Source organism: Bos javanicus, chromosome 17, assembly GCF_032452875.1.
Source record: "Bos javanicus breed banteng chromosome 17, ARS-OSU_banteng_1.0, whole genome shotgun sequence".
Classification (NCBI taxonomy): Eukaryota; Metazoa; Chordata; class Mammalia; order Artiodactyla; family Bovidae; genus Bos; species Bos javanicus.
The window spans coordinates 6,973,298-6,990,472 of record NC_083884.1 but is presented as its reverse complement, the minus strand read 5'-3'; the positions used below and the strand labels follow the sequence as shown (position 1 = coordinate 6,990,472).

The 17,175-nt window shown below is 40.6% G+C and overlaps 1 non-coding gene across 1 annotated transcript; it reads left to right on the top strand.

The window, feature by feature from the left end:
• Nucleotides 1-327: 327 nt before the first annotated feature.
• On the top strand, nucleotides 328-431 carry LOC133229325 (U6 spliceosomal RNA). Its single transcript, XR_009730548.1, has one exon. It is a non-coding gene; the product is annotated as a U6 spliceosomal RNA (small nuclear RNA).
• Nucleotides 432-17,175: the final 16,744 nt, after the last annotated feature.

The window sequence follows — 17,175 nt, the reverse complement described above, 5'->3', positions numbered from 1 at the left end:
GTAGGTTTCCTAAGTATCTGAGAGTTTACCACGTCATTTGGTTGCCTAGAACTGAGGATAAAACATCCAGTGTAAAATGTATGTAGTAGGGCTAAAGAGAATGCAGTTTGTGAGTGATCTAAAAGATAAATGGCAAGCATTCTTAGGACTGTAACAGTAGACAAATTTAAAAACAAGAGGGGTAGATGACTTGGAAAATGCTAGTTTTCCCTCTATTTTTAAGAAAAAGGTTATTACCAGTTATAATGGGTAGCTCCTGTGAAGAAAGGAGAAAACAGCCCTTCAGATGTCATGAAAGGTTGAAGAATGTGTTTAAACAAAAGACTGGTGCTTGCTTCAGCAGCATATATACTAAAATTGGAACAATATAGAGATCAGCATGACCTCTGTGCAAGAATGACACACAAATTTGTGAAGTGTCCCACATTTTTCAAAACGAGAAAGACATACCATGTGATATCACATCTATGTGGAATCTAAAATAGGACACAGATGAACTTTATGAAACAGAAACAGGCTCACAGAGAACAGAATTGTGGTTGCTAAGTGGGGGTAGGGGAGGAATGGGTTGGGAATTTGGGATTAACAGATGCAAACTCTTAGTGTAGGAGGGATAAAACAACAGGGTCCTACCGTGCATAGCACAGGGAACCGTATTCAATAGTTGTGATGGAAGAGTATGAAAAAGAATGTATATGTGTGTGTAACCGAATCACTTTGCTATGCACCAGAAACTAACACAAGATTATAAATCAACTTTAGTTCAGTTAGAAATACACATTATGTGTTTATTTTAGAAGTGGGAGTCTGTGCCTTTTCACCCCTTCACTCGTTTCTCCCACCTCCAACCCTCACCTCTAGTAACTCCCAATCTTTTCTCTGTAACTTTGAGTTCTGGTTTTTTTTTTTTTTTGGTTTTGTTTTATATATTCTACACATAAATAAGAATCATACAGCATCTGTCTTTCTCTATTTCACTTAGTATAATGCCCGTAAGGTACATTAATGTTGCTGCAGATAGCAAAATTTCATCTTTTATAGCTGAATAATACCCCACTGTGTATATATACCACTTTCTTTATTCATTCATCCGTTGATGGACATTTAGGCTGTTTCCATGACTTGACTATTGTAAGATGCTGCAATGAACATGGAATTGCCTGTCTTATTCTTTAAGGAAAAAAAATTACTTGTATCAAATTGAAAAATGAATCAATCTTCAAGTAAGATAAAATCATCAGTAACACAATTAACAGTTAAGACAGCGCATACAGATTAGACTACAGGTTTAGATACTTTTTTTAATTTTTAAAGATCTTATTGGCTTTATTCAACATATCATGAATCAAGCAACATCCCAAATAGCAAATAGAAATGAGCTCCAAGGAACTGAACAAAGTGGGAGACTTTTACAGTCAGAGGGGGAAGGGACAAGGAAAGAGCAGATTACTTCAAAGGTTTAGATACTTTGAATTAAGTACATACACCAAAATCAAGAGAGTTGACAACTTTCACACTGAGGGAAAGCACTGACTTATTGTAAACACAAGACTTCTGGGAAAATGGAGCTGACATTTCATAGGATAGGGAGGGCATATATCTTTTTGAATTACTATTTTCATTTTGTTTGGATAAATATCTAGAAGTGGAATTGCTGGAATTTTAATAATTTTAATTAAAAATAATTTTCAGTTTTCTGAGGATGCTCCATATTGTTTTCTGTATTGGATAAACCAATTTAACATTCTCACCAATAGTGCACAAGCGTTCCCTTTTCTCCACATCCTCTCCAACACTTATTTCTTTTTGACAGTCATTCTAGCACAGTGATATCTCACTGTGGTTTTAATTTGTATTTCTCTAATTAGTGATGTTGAGCACTCTTTCATACACCTGTTGGCTATCAGAGAGTCATCTTTGGAAAAATGTCTATTCAGATCCTTTGCCTATTTTTTTAATTAATAGAGTTGTTTCTTTTTATTTGCTATTGAGTTGTAAGAGTTCTTTATGAATTTTGGGTGTTAGCCTCTTCTCAGATGAATGATTTGCAACTATTTTCTCCCATTTATAAGCTACCTTTTTATTTTGTTGATGGCTTCCTTTGCTGTGTAGAAGTTCTTTAGTTTTTTTTTAAGTTTTTTAGTTTGATGTAATCCCACATGCTTATTTTTGCTTTGGGGGATCAAATCTATAAAATTATTGGCAAGCTGATGTCAACAAGCTTACTGTCTGTGTTTTCTTCTGGAAGTTTAATGGTTTCAGGTCTTACATTAAAGTCTTTGATCCATTTTTTGCTTGAGCTATTTCCAGGTATGGTATAAAGTGGTCCAGTTTCATTCTTTTGCATGTGGCTGTCCAGTTTTCCCAGCACCGTTTCTTGAAGAGGCCGTCCTCTTCACATTGTATACAATTGAAGATGAATGTGTGTGGGGGCTTCCCAGGCGGTACTAGTGGTAAAGAACCCACCTGCCAATGCAGGAGACATTAGAGATGCGGATTCAATCCCTTTAGGCAGGCTTGGCAACCCACTCCATTATTCTTGCCTGGAGAATCCCATGGGCAGAGGAGCCTGGCAGGCTGTAGTCCGTAGAGTTGTAAAAAGTTGGAAAAAAAAAAAAAATTGGACACGACTGAAGTGACTCAGCACGCAAGCATGCATATGTATGGGCATGTGTATTTCTCCACACGATCTGTTCTGTTCCATTGACGTTTGTGTCTCTTTTTATAATAATACTGTATTGTTTTGATTACTACAGCTTTGTAACATATTTTGAAATCAGAAAGCATGATCCTCCAGCTTTTCTGTTCTTCCTCAAGACTGCTTTGACTACTCAGGGTCATTTATGGTTTCCTTTGAGTTTTAGGATTATATATTCTATTTCTCTGAAAAATGCCACTGGAATTTTGATAGGGATTGCATTGAATCTGTAGATTGCTTTGGTAGTGTGGACATTTTAATGATATGAATTCTTCCAATCCATGAGCACAGAATATCTTTACATTTGTTTATGTCTTCAATTTCTTTCACCAATATCTTATAGTTTCCAGTGTAAATGTCTTTTACATCCTTAGTTAAATTTATTCCTAGGTGTTTTATTCTTTTTGATTCAGTTGTAAATATAATTATTTTCTTAATTTCTCTGATAGTTCATTATTAGTGTATAGAAATGAACAGTTTTTGTATATTGATTTTATATCCTACAACTTTACTGTACTTATTCTAACAGTTTAGTGATAAAGTTTTTAGGATTTATATATGTATATGTGTATAGGTTTCCCAGGTGGCATTAATGGTAAACAAACCACCTGTCAATGCAGGAGACATAAGAGATATGGGTTTTATCCCTGGGTGGAGAAGATCCCTGGAGAAGGGCATGGCTACCCACTCCAGTATTCTTACCTGGAGAATCTTATGGACAGAGGAGCCTGGTGGGCTACAGTGGAGAGGGTTGCAAAGAGTCGGACACGACTGAAATGATTTAGCACATATATGTGCTAAGCATATATGTTATATGTATATGAACATTGTCATCTCCAGATCATGACAGTTTTAGTTTTTACTTCTTCCTTTCCAATTTGTACACCTTTTATTTTTCTTGCCTAAGTGCTCTGGCTAGAACTTCCAATACTAGAATAAAAGTGGTGAGAATGAGTATTCTTATCTTATTCCTGATCTTAGGGGAAAACTTTAGCTTTTTGTTATTAAGTATAATGTTAGCTGTGGGCTTGTCATACATAGCCTTTATTATACTGAGGTATGGTTTCCTCTAAATTCACTTTGTTGAGTTTTTTAATCATTAGATATTGAATTCTGACAATGCCTTTTCTGCATCTATCAATGATTATATGAGTTTTATTCTTCATTGTGTTAATGTGGTATATCACATTGATTTTGTGAGTGTTGAACCATCCTTTAATTACTAGAATAAATCCCACTTGATAATGGTGTTGAATTTGGTTTGCTAATGTTTTGTTGAGAATGTGTACACTTATGTTCATCATGGGTATTAGCCTATAATTTTCTTTCCCTGTGGAATCCTTGTCTGATTTTGGTATCAGAGTGATGGAGACCTCATAGGATGAGTTTGGAGATGTTCCTTCCTCTGCAGCTTTCAGGAATAGTTTCAGAAGGATAGACAATAACTCTTCACTTGTAATTTGATTACTATAAGTGCCATGTTTGACCCTAATTATAAAGGACACATTTCCTTGTTTTTTTGTGTGTGTATCTATTTTAGATTTTTGGTTTGCTGTTACCATGACGTTTTTGTGTAGCAGTCTCTCTCTGAGAGAGAGAGATGATTCTATATGTGTATGTGTGTGTGTGTGTGTGTATGTATATATATATATATATATATATATATATATGGAAGAAGGCAATGGCACCCCACTCCAGTGTTGTTGCCTGGAGAATCCCATGGACGGAGAAGCCTGGTGGGCTGCAGTCCATGGGGTCGCACAGAGTTGGACACGACTGAAGCGACTTAGCAGCAGCAGCAGCATATATATATATACATTTATATATACACATACATACACATACACTGAATGTTTTAAGTTGCTGATCTTTTAATTTCAAATGAATTTAAAAGCCCTGCATTTTCACTCTACTCCCCTCATGATTACTGTTTCTGATGTCATATTTTATATCTGATTGTTTTATGTATCCCTTAAGTGCTTGTTGATACAGATGATTTTACCGTTTTGTCTTTTAATTTTCCTACTGGTCTTGTGTGTGGATGATTTCCTACCTTTACTGTATGTTTGCTTTACTGGTGAACTTTTCCATTTTGTAGTTTCTTGTTTCTAGTTGTGGCCTTTTCTTTTCACCTAGAGAAGTTCCTTGAACGTTTGCCATAAAGCTGGTTTGGTGGTGCTGAAGTCTTCTAAATTTTGATGCCTATAAAGCTTTTAATCTCTTCATCAGGTCTGAATCAGAGCCTTGCTGGCAGAGTATTCTTGTAGGTTTTTCCCTTTCATCACTTTAAATAGATGGTGCCACTCCCTTCTGGTCTGCAGAATTTCTGCTAAAAAATAAGCTGAGTTTTATGGGAGTTCCCTTGTATACTGTTTGCTGCTTTTCCCTTGCTGCTTTTAACTTCTCTTTTTCTCATTTTAATTACAATGTGTCTTGGTGTGTTCTTTTAGGATTAATCCTGAATGGGGCACTCTGTGCTTCCTGGATTTGGATGACTATTTCCTTTCCTGTGTCATGAAAGTTTTCAGCTATTTTGTCTTCAGATGTGTTCTTGACAGCTTTCTCCTTCTTGGACCCCTATAATGTGAATATTATTTTGCTTGATGTTACGCCAGGGGTCTCTTAAACTGTTCCCATTTCTTTTCATTCTTTGTTTCTGATCCACAGCAATGATTTTCACTATTCTGCCTTCCAGCTTGCTGGTTTGTTCTTCTGTGGATTTTAGTCTCCTGATGAATTTTTTATTTTAGTTATTGTATTGTTCATGTCTGCTTGGTTGTTCTTTATATTTTCTAACTCTTAAAAAAACCCTATCTCCTGGGAATTCCGTGGTAATCCAGTAATTAGGATTCTGTGTTCTTGTTACTGAGAGCCTGGATTTAATCCCTTGTTGGGGAACTAAAATCCCACAGTCCACATGGTGTAGCCAAACAAACAAATCCTAAAGAAAAAAAACAAACAAACCTTCTCTCTACATCCATTCTTCTTCCAAGTCTTTGACCATCTTTATGATCATTAATCTGAACTCTTTCTTGGATAGGTTGCTTGTCTTTACTTAGTTTCTCTTCCAGAATTCCTTCATCAGAAACGTATTCCTATGCTGATTCACTTTGTCCAAGTTGCCATTGATATTTTTATGTATTTGGTAAGTTACTTATGTTTCTCTACTTTGGAGAAGTGGCCCTCTGTAGGAGACACCCTATGCACCCTAGCAGTGCTCTCCTTTCTAGTCACCCAGGGTATATGCTCTGGGAATTCCCCCTAGGAGAGCTGTGTGGGTCCTTCAGCTGTGGTGGGCTTATTATGTGAGTGATCTGATAGGCTTGGTTGGCCCCTCAGTTCAGTTCATTTCAGTTCAGTCACTCAATCGTGTCCAACTCTTTGTGACCCATGAACTGCACATGCCAGGCCTCCCTGTCCATCACCAACTCCTGGAGTCCACCCAAACCCATCTCCATCGAGTCGGTGATGCCATCCAACCATCTCATCCTCTGTCGTCCCCTTCTCCTCCCACCTTCAATCTTTTCCAGCATCAGGGTCTTTTCAAATGAATAAGCTCTTCGCATCAGGTAGCCAAAGTATTAGAGTCTCAGCTTCAACATAAGTCCTTCCAATGAACACCCAGGACTGATCTCCTTTAGGATGGACTGGTTGGATCTCCCTGCAGTCCAAGGGACCTCCAGAGTCTTCTCCAACACCACAGTTCAAAAGCAACAATTCTTCAGTGCTCAGCTTTGGAGAAGGAAATGGCAACCCACTCCAGTATTCTTGCCTGGAGAATCCCATGGACGGAGGAGCTTGGTGGGCTACAGTCCACAGGTCACAAAGAGTCGGACACAACTGAGCGACTTCACTTTCACTTCAGTTTCACTTTCAGCTTTCTTTATAGTCCAACTCTCACATCCATACATGACCACTGGAAAAACCATAGCCTTGACTAGATGGACCTTTGTTGGTAAAGGAATGTCTCTGCTTTTTAATATGCTGTCTAGGTTGGTCATAACTTTCCTTCCAAGGAGTAAGCATCTTTTAATTTCATGGCTGCAATCACCATCTGCAGTGATTTTGGAGCCCCCAAAAATAAAGTCAGCCACTGTTTCCACTGTTTCCCCATCTATTTGCCGTGAACTGATGGGACTGGATGCCATGATCTTCGTTTTCTGAATGTTGAGCTTTAAGCCAACTTTTTCACTCTCCTCTTTCACTTTCATCAAGAGGCTCTTTAGTTCTTCTTCACTTTCTGCCATAAGGGTGATGTCATCTGCATATCTGAGGTTATTGATATTTCTCCCGGCAATCTTGGTTCCAGCTGTGCTTCCTCCAGCTCAGCGTTTCTCATGATGTACTCTGCATATAAGTTAAATAAGCAGGGTGACAATATACAGCCTTGACGTAATCCTTTTCCTATTTGGAACCAGTCTGTTGTTCTATGTCCAGTTCGAACTGTTGCTTCCTGACCTGCATACAGATTTCTCAGGTTGGCCCCTAGTCCAGTTGATTGCCAGGACCTTCCCTGAAGAGGTGTGCTGGCTCTGTTTAGAGGGGTCTGGTCATGAGGTGCCTGGTTGTAGAGCTTTGGGGACTGTAGTGCTAGCTAACTGGCATGCAGAGTCAGGGTCCCAAAGAATCTGGGGGTGTTGCCCACTCCCCCTGGCAGGTGAAGCCAGATCTTGGGATTAACGCCAGACTACTGTAATCAAGATGGCAGAGTAGAAGGACATATGCCCATTTTCTCCTTCAAGAACTCCAGAATTACAACTTGCTGCTGAACAACCATTGACAGAAGATGGTTGGATGCCACCAAAAAAGGATACCCCACATCCAAGGGCAAAGGAGAAGCCCCAGAAAGATGGTAGGAGGGGCAAAATTGTGTTTACACTCAAACTCCATACCCGTCAGAGATGCTTGGAGGGCTCAGACAAAACCTTGTGTGCACCAGGACACAGAGACCCCACAGAAACTGAGCCAGACCTGCCTTCGAGTGTCTCCTGTGAAGGTACAGGTCAGCAGGGACCTGCCACAGGGGCTCTTGGTGCAGCAGACCTGGGTGTGGCATAAGCCTTCTTGGAGGAGGTCACCATTAATGCCACCATGCTGCTAAGTCGCTTCAGTCATGTCCGACTCTGTGCGACCCCATAGACGGCAGCCCACCAGGCTCCCCCGTCCCTGGGATTCTCCAGGAAAGAACACTGGACTGGGTTGCCATTTCCTTCTCCAATGCATGAAAGTGAAAAGTGAAAGTGAAGTCACTCAGTCGTGTCCGACTCTTAGTGACCCCATGGACTGCCACAGAGCTGCCAGAACTCACACAGGACTGGGAAAACAGGCTCTTGGAGGGCACAAACAGAACCTTATGTGCACCACGACCCAGGAGGAAGGAGCAGTGACCCCACAAGCGACTGACCCAGACGTGCCTGTGAGTGTCCAGAAGTCTATGGCGAAGGCATGGGCAGCCTGCTGCAGGGTTGGGGACACTGAGGGTGGCAATGCATGCAGGGGACCTTTGGAAGGAGGTCACCATTATCTTCATCACCTTCACCATAGTTTGGTCTCAGGGCAAGCAACAGGTAGGGAACACAACCCTTCCCATTAATAGAAAATTGGATTAAAGATTTACTGAGCATGGCCCCATCAGAACAAGACCCAGTTTCCCCAACAGTCAGTCTCTCCCATCAGGAAGCTCCCATAAGCTTCTTATCTTTATCCATCAGAGGGCAGACAGAATGAAAACCACAATCACAGAAAACTAATCAAACTGATCACATGGAACACAGCCTTGTCTAGCTCAATGAAACTATGAGCCATGACGTGTTGGGCCACCCAAGACAGACAGGTCATGGTGGAGATTTCTGACAAAACGTGATCCGCTGAAGAAGAGAATGGCAAACTGCTTCAGCATTCTTGCCTTGAGAACCCCATGAACAGTATGAAAAGGCAAAAAGATAGAACACTGAAAGATGAACTCCCCAGGTTGGTACATGTCCAATATGCTACTGGAGAAGAGTGGAGAAATAACTCCAGGAAGAATGAAGAGATGGAGCCAAAGCAAAAACAAAACCCATTTGTGGATGTGACTGGTGATGGAAGTAAAGTTCAGTGCTGTAAAGAGCAATATTGCATAGGAACCTGGAATGTTAGGTCCATGAATCAAGGTAAACTGTGAGATGGCAAGAGTGAACAACAACATTTTAGGAATCAGTGAACTAAAATGGACTGGAATGGGTGAATTTAACTCAGATGACCATTATATCTACTATTGTGGGCAAGAATCCCTGAGAAGAAATGGAGTAGCCATCAAAGTCAACAAAAGAGCCCAAAATGCAGTACTTGGACTCAGTCTGAAAAATGACAGAATGATCTCTGTTTGTTTCCAAGGCAAACCATTCATTATCACAGTAATCTAAGTCTATGCCCCAACCAGTAATGCTGAAGAAGCTGAAGTTGAACAGTTCTATAAAGACCTAAAAGATCTTCTAGAAATAACACCCAAAAAAAGATGTCCTTTTCATTATAGGGGACTGGAATGCAAAAGTAGGAAGTCAAGAGATACCTGGAGTAACAGGCAAATTTGGCCTTGGAGCACAAAAGGAACCCAGGCAAAGGCTAACAGAGTTTTGCCAAGAGAACGCACTGGTCATAGCAAACGCCCTCTTCCAACATCACAAGAGACAACTCTACACAAGGACATCACCAGATGGTCAGTACCGACATCAGGTTGATTATATTCTTTGCAGCCAAACGTAGAGAAGCTCTATGCAGTCAGTTGTATAGACAGGGAGCTGACTGGGTTCAGATCATGAACTCCTTATGGCCAAATTCAGACTTAAATTGAAGAAAGTTGGGGAAAGCCACTAGGCCACTCAGTTCAGTTCGGTTCAGTCGCTCAGTCGTGTCCGACTCTCTGCGACCCCATGAATCACAGCACGCCAGGCCTCCCTGTCCATCACCAACTCCTGGAGTTCACTCAAACTCATGTCCATCAAGTTGGTGATGCCATCCAGCCATCTCATCCTCTGTCATCCCCTTTTACTCCTACACCCAATCCTTCCCAGTATCAGGGTCTATTCCAATCAGTCAACTCTTTGCATCAGGTGGCCAAAGTACTGGAGTTTCAGCTTCAGCATCAGTCCTTCCAATGAACACCCAGGACTGATCTCCTTTAGGATGGACTGGTTGGATCTCCTTGCAGTCCAAGGGACTCTCAAGAGTCTTCTCCAACACCACAGTTCAAAAGCATCAATTCTTCGGTGCTCAGCTTTCTTCACAGTCCAACTCTCACATCCATACATGACCACTGGAAAAACCATAGCCTTGACTAGACAGACTTTTGTTGGCAAAGTAATGTCTCTGCTTTTGAATATGCTATCTAGGTTGGTCATAACTTTCCTTCCAAGGAGTAAGTGTCTTTTAATTTCATGGCTGCAATCACCATCTACAGTGATTTTTGGAGCCCCCCAAAATAGTCTGCCACTCTTTGCACTGTTTCCTCATCTATTTCCCATGAAGTGATGGGAATAGATGCCATGATCTTAGTTTTCTGAATGTTGAGCTTTAAGCCAACTTTTTCACTCTCCTCTTTCACTTTCATCAGGAGGCTTTTTAGTTCCTCTTCACTTTCTGCCATAAGGGTGATGTCATCTGCATATCTGGGGTTATTGATATTTCTCCAGGAAGTCTTGATTCCAGCTTGTGCTTCATCCAGCCCAGTGTTTCTCATGATGTACTCTGCATATAAGTTAAATAAGCAGGGTGACAATATACAGCCTTGACTACTGTACTCCTTTTCCTATTTGGAACCAGTCTGTTGTTCCATGTCCAGTTCTAACTGTTGCTTCCTGACCTGCATATAGGTTTCTCAAGAGGCAGGGCAGGTGGTCTGGTATGCCCCAACCAGTAACGCTGAACAAGCTGAAGTTGAACGGTTCTATGAAGACTTACAAGACCTTTTAGAACTAACACCCAAAAAAGATGTTCTTTTCATTATAGGGGACTGGAATGCAAAAGTAGGAAGTCAAGAAACACCTGGGGTAACAGGCAAATTTGACCTTGAAATATGGAATGAAGCAGGGCAAAGGCTAATAGAGTTTTGCCAAGAGAATGCACTGGTCATAGCAAACACCCTCTTCAAACAACACAAGAGAAGACTCTACACATGGACATCACCAGATGGTCAACACCTAAATCAGATTGATTATATTCTTTGCAGCCAAAGATGGAGAAGCTCTATACCATCAGCCAAAACAAGACCGGGAGCTGACTGTGGCTCAGATCATGAACTCCTTATTGCCAAATTCAGACTTAAATTGAAGAAAGTAGGGAAAACCACTAGACCATTCAGGTAAGACCTAAATCAAATCCCTTAAGATATACAGTAGAAGTGACAAATAGATTGAAGGGATTAGATCTGATAGAGTGCCTGAAGAAATATGGAAAGAGGTTTGTGACATTGTACAGGAGGCAGTGATCAAGACCATCCCCAAGAAAAAGAAATGCAAAAAGGCAAAATGGTTGTTTAAGGAGGCTTTAGAAATAGCTAAGAAAAGAAGTGAAAGGCACAGGCGGAATGGAAAGATATACCCATTTGAATGCAAAGATTCAAAGAATAGCAAGGAGAGATAAGAAAGCCTTCCTCAGTGATCAATGCAAAGAAATAGAGGAAAACAACAGAATGGGAAAGACTAGAGACCTCTTTAAGAAAATGAGACATACAAAGGGAATATTTCCTGCAAACATGGGCACAATAAAGGACAGAAATGGTGTGAACCTAACAGAAGCAGATGATATTAAGAAGAGGTGGCAAGAATAACCAAAAGAACTGTACAAAAAAGATCTTCTTGACCCAGATGACCATGATGGGGTGATCACTCACCTAGAACCAGACATCCTGGAATGTGAAGTCAAGTGGGCCTTAGGGAGCATCACTTCGAACAAAGCTAGTGGAGGTGATGGAATTCAGTTGAGCTATTTCAGATCCTAAAATGATGCTGTGAAAGTGCTGGACTCAATAAGCCAGCAAATTTGGAAAACTCAACAGTGGCCACAGGACTGGAAAAGGTCAGTTTTCATTCCAATCCCAAAGAAAGGCAATGCCAAAGAATGCTCAAACTACTGCACAATTGCACTCATCTCGCATGCTAGCATAGTAATGCTCAAAATTCTCCAAGACAGGCTTCAACAGCAAGTGAACTGAGAACTTCCAGATGTTCAAGCTGGATTTAGAAAAGGCAGAGGAACCAGAGATCAAATTGCTAACATCCCTTGGATCACAGAAAAAGCAAGAGAGTTCCATAAAAACATCTACTTCTGCTTTACTGACTGTGCCTAAGCCTTTGACTGTGTGGATCACAACAGACTGTGGAAAATTCTTAAAGAGATGGGAATACCAGAACACCTACCTACCTCCTGAGAAATCTGTATGCAGGTCAGGAAACAACAGTTAGAACTGGACATGGAACAACAGACTGATTCCAAATCAGGAAAGGAGTATGTCAAGGCTGTATATTGTCACTCTGCTTATTTAACTTCTACGCAGAGTACATCATGAGAAACGCTGGGCTGGAAGAAGCACAAGTTGGAATTAAGATTGCCGGAAGAAATATCAACAACCTCAGATATGCAGATGACACCACCCTTATGGCAGAAAATGAAGAGGAACTAAAGAGCCTCATGATGAAAGTGAAAGAGGAGAGTGAAAAAGTTGGCTTCCAGCTCAACATTCAGAAAACGAAGATCATGGCATCTGGTCCCATCACTTCATGGCAAATAGATGGGGAAACAGTGGAAACAGTGGCTGACTTTATTTTTCTGGGCTCCAAGATTGTTGCAGATGGTGATTGCAGCCATGAAATGAAAAGACTTTTACTCCTTGGAAGGAAAGTTATGACCAACCTAGACAGCATATTGATAAGCAGAGACATTACTTTGCCAACAAAGGTCCATCTAGTCAAGGCTATGGTTTTTCCAGTAGTCATGTATGGATGTGAGAGTTGGACTGTGAAGAAGGCTGAGTGCCGAAGAATTGATGCTTTTGAACTGTGGTGTTGGAGAAGACTCTTGAGAGTCCCTTGGACTGCAAGGAGATCCAACCAGTCCATCCTAAAGGAGATCAGTCCTGGGTGTTCATTGGAAGGACTGATGCTGAAGCTGAAACTCCAATACTTTGGCCACCTGATGTGAAGAGCTGATTCATTTTAAAAGACCGTGATGCTGGAAAAGATTGAGTGCAGTAGGAGAAGGAGACGACAGAGGATAAGATGGTTGGATGGCATCACCGACTCAATGGACATGGGTTTGGGTAGACTCCGGGGGTTGGTGATGGACAGGGAGGCCTGGCGTGCTCCTGTTCATGGGGTCGCAAAGAGTCGGACATGACTGAGCGACTGAACTGATAAGGCTGGTCTAGGGTTATGAACTTTAAAATTTTTTCTGTCTGGAAAAGTTTATTTCTCCTTCAACTCTGAATGATAATCTAGTTGGGTGGAGTATTCTTGATTGAATAATTTTTTCTTTTTAGCATTTTGAATATATTGTGCCACTTCTTCTGGCCTACACAGTGTCTACTGAGAAGTCTAATAGTCTTATAGGGGTTCCCTTGAGTGTAAAAGGTTTTCCTATTTCTGCGTTTAAGATTGTCTCCTTGTCTTTAACTTTTGACATTGTGGTTATATATCTTAGTGTAGGTCTCTTTGGGTTCATCTTATTTGCAGCTCTACGGGCTTCTTGAATCTGGATGTCTGTTCCCTTCCTCCAGCGTAGGGAAGTTTTTGGGAAGTCATTATTTATTTAAGTAAGTTTTTCTGCCTCCTTTTGTCTTCTGGTATTTCTATTATGTGAATGTTGGTCTGCTTGATGTCATCCCACAAGTATATTAAGCTACCTTCATTAAAATTTTTTTTTTTCTGCTGTGATTGGATGAGTTCTACTGACCTGTTGATCTCTTTCTTTGCCTCATCTAGTTGACTGTTGAGTGCCTCTAGTGTGTTTTTCAGTCCAGTTATTTATTCCAGCTCATCAACTTCTGTTTGGTACTTTCTTATGTTCTTCCACTTCTTTGCTGTAGTTCTCACTGTGTTCAGACGTTCTTCTTCTACATTCTGTGAGCATCTTTATGAACAATTAAAAAAACTATCGGGTAAATCACATCTCTATTTCATTAAGGATTTTTCCCCTTAAGATTATATCTTGTTCTTTCATTTGAAACAGGTTCCTCTATTTCTTCATTTTTCTTGATTCTGTGTTGGCTGTTTTATCTTATATGTAAAAACCAACTCTTTTTTAAAATTTAATTGAAGTATAGTTGATTTATAATGTATTTATGCGGTACAGTCAAGTGATTCAGTTACATATATATAGACATATATATACACACACATATATTCTTTTTTATATTCTTTTCCATTATGGGTTATCACAGGACATTGAATATAATTCTCTGTGTCATACAGTAGGATCTTGTTTATCCATTTTTAAAATAACAGTTTGTATAAAATAGCCAGGCTTCGCTGGTGGCTCAGTGGTAAAGAATCTGCCTGCAATGGAGGAGACACAGGCTTGATCTCTGGGTTAAGAAGATCCCCTGGAAGAGGGCATGGAAACCCACTCCAGTACTATTACCTGAAGAATCCCATGGACAGAGGAGCCTGGCAGGCTGCAGTCCATGGTATAGCAGGAGTCGAACAAGACTGAAGCCACCTAGCACACATACATAAAACAGCCACCTCTTCAGTCTTGAAGGCATGACTTCATGTGGAACATGAACCTTCTTGTTCGACACTGCACTAGCTCTTGCTTGTCTCCCGAACTTCTGTGATTGTCCATACAACCTATTTTAGACTCCCAGGCATTGATGGTGTGCCAAGACCTGTCAGTGTCCCAAAGGGGATGTTCTTAGTCACTGCCTAGTTTCAAGCTAATTGGAAACCAGACTCTCAGGTAGCAACTTTTTTTTTTTTTTTTTTTAGTTTAAATATTTGCTTGCAGTTTATTTTGGTTTTTCTAAATAGACATTCACATCTGTAAACAATAGGATGTTGGTTTCAGCCCCAACCCCCGATTCCTTACAAGTCTTTGTTCTCACACATTGGCTAGAACTGCCATTTGCTGTTGTTAGTCGCTAAGCCGTGTCCGGCCCTGTTGTACTCCATGGACCGTTGCACACTAGACTCCCCATGGGATTTCCCAAGCAAGGGTACTGGAGTGGGTTGCCATTTCCTTCTCCATGGTAGCAACTTTTAAAGTATGCAAATATATCTACTCCTGTGGGAACACAAGTGTTAAGTCCTGCTGGCCACCAGAGCCAAGTAATAAAGAGGTGCTCCTGGTGGCAGCTACAAAAATTGGGGCACAAAAGTGTGTGCACTCTCCTTTCTGGGAGCTGCTGGTGAGTTGGAGAGTGCTTAGGAGGAGAATGCAAAGATGTCAGTTTCCAGCCTCCATCTCTGGAGAGTACTCTGGTAGGTCCTTAGAAGTATGTTAAATTAGATGCTTGCCCCTTGGTCAAGGCTTTAATATAACCAAATGAACTCCTTTCATGTAAAATCTAGACTCCTCACAATTGGCTGCCTCTCTGATGGTCCCTGGGGTGGGTGAGTCTGAATGCACTAACCCTTTAAGAGTTGTTTCCCAGTCCTTTGTAGCCTGGTGGGTTTCATGGTTGTAGCCCCACTGGTATTTAAAACTTAATGTTTAGGGGGGAGTTTGTGTGTCTCAGATGTAGGTTTTAAAATTTGGGTGCCCAATGTGGGATTGAAACTCTTTGCTCTTCTGAGAGAAGCTCTACTTTTCGAGTCCCCTCCTGAATTGTGTGTTACAAAGCCAGGGTTGTTTTTAAGCCTGTCCTACCCACTTCAGTGGGGCTTCCCTGGTGGCTCAGTGATAAAGAATCTGCCTACCAATGCAGGAGGTACATGTTTGATCCCTGGGTGGGGAAGATCCCCTGGAGAAGGAAATGGCAACTCCCTCTGATATTCTTGCCTGGAGAATCCCATGGACAGAGGAGCCTGGCAGGCTACAGTGCATGGGGTTGCAAAGAGTTGGACATGACTTAGCGAATGGACAACAAGCTACTTCAGTGTGGGTTTTTTCCCCTCATTTCCTCATCTGTAGGAATTGCTTGCTAGTTCTTGCCCTGCCCCACCCCAGAAGAAGTTGTTTATACGTAGCTATACATTTAGTGTGTCTGAGGGATGAGCTGAATTTAGGATCTTCCCATGTCAAATTAGCCCTAGAATTTTCAAATACTAGTCTTTGAGATCTTTCCAGAGCTCCAGCTACAATTACTACCCTTTAAAAAAACATCCTGTAACTCTAATCATGTTATACCTTTGTTTATAGTAATTAAAGAATCTGCCTGCAATGCAGGAGACCTGGGTTCAATCCCTGGGTTGGGAAGATCTGCTGGAGAAGGGAAAGTACTCACTCCAGTATTCTGGCAATTTTCACTTTCATAGTAATTAGGGTAAAAAGTTTATGGAATTGGGCATGTTTTCTTGCTTAAAAAATGTCACTTAAAATGTTGGTTGGTGATCAAAATAAAATAAAATATAAATTTTGATTCTTATTAAAATCTGGGAATGTAAGAATTCGAAAAGTGTTGACTTTATTCTGTTTGTGGAATAAACTTTATTTTAAATAAACAAAAAAAGTTTATCTTCCTTACTGGATTACAGTGGTAAAGATGGTGTTGTGTTCATTTTTGTGGCCCCTTTAAGGACTAATGGAATGTTTGGAATTTGTTGGGTTCTTGAAGGTTCTTGAAATATATATAAAATATAGAAAGGAAGGAAAGGAAGGAAGAAAATAAATGTATGTAAAATATTCAAAGAAAGGAACAAAATAAACATATTTGTGCACATACACACATTGTTATCTTCTTTATTCTTAAGGCATGTATTTATATTTAGAGAAATATATTTGCATTGATAGTTTGATGCATTGAACCAGGAACTTCTGATGTTAGATAAGATGGTAAGCTAAGAATGGCTGCTGGCTCTTTCTCATGCACAACAATTCCAGAGACACCAGAAAGGAGATATCCAGAATGTGGAATATAAGAGAAGAATTTCAACCTGATTAAGAACATCAACCAACAATCTATGGCAAATATCATATTTAACAGAACTTAAACGTGATATTATCTAGGCCTGTGTTTGTTATATGTACATGAAACCCTGACAACAGTGGTATAAACATACAAATGTTGGCTTTTTCCTAATAATAAAAAGGAAGTCCAGAGGTGAGCAGCACAGCCCTGTACATGGCCTAAAACTCCCCTCAATCCCTCACATTCAGCTTTTGTTCTCATGCTAAGGTGGTTTCTACCTCTGGCTCTAGACAAGAAGAAGAAGACAGAAAAAAGGGTAGAGAGATGTGGACCAAGCCAGTTGGGCTTTCTGGAAGCTCACCCGGGCATGTCCCCCTAACATCCCATTGTCTTGGACTGCATTACACAACCACCTTTAGTTACAAAAGCAGTTGCA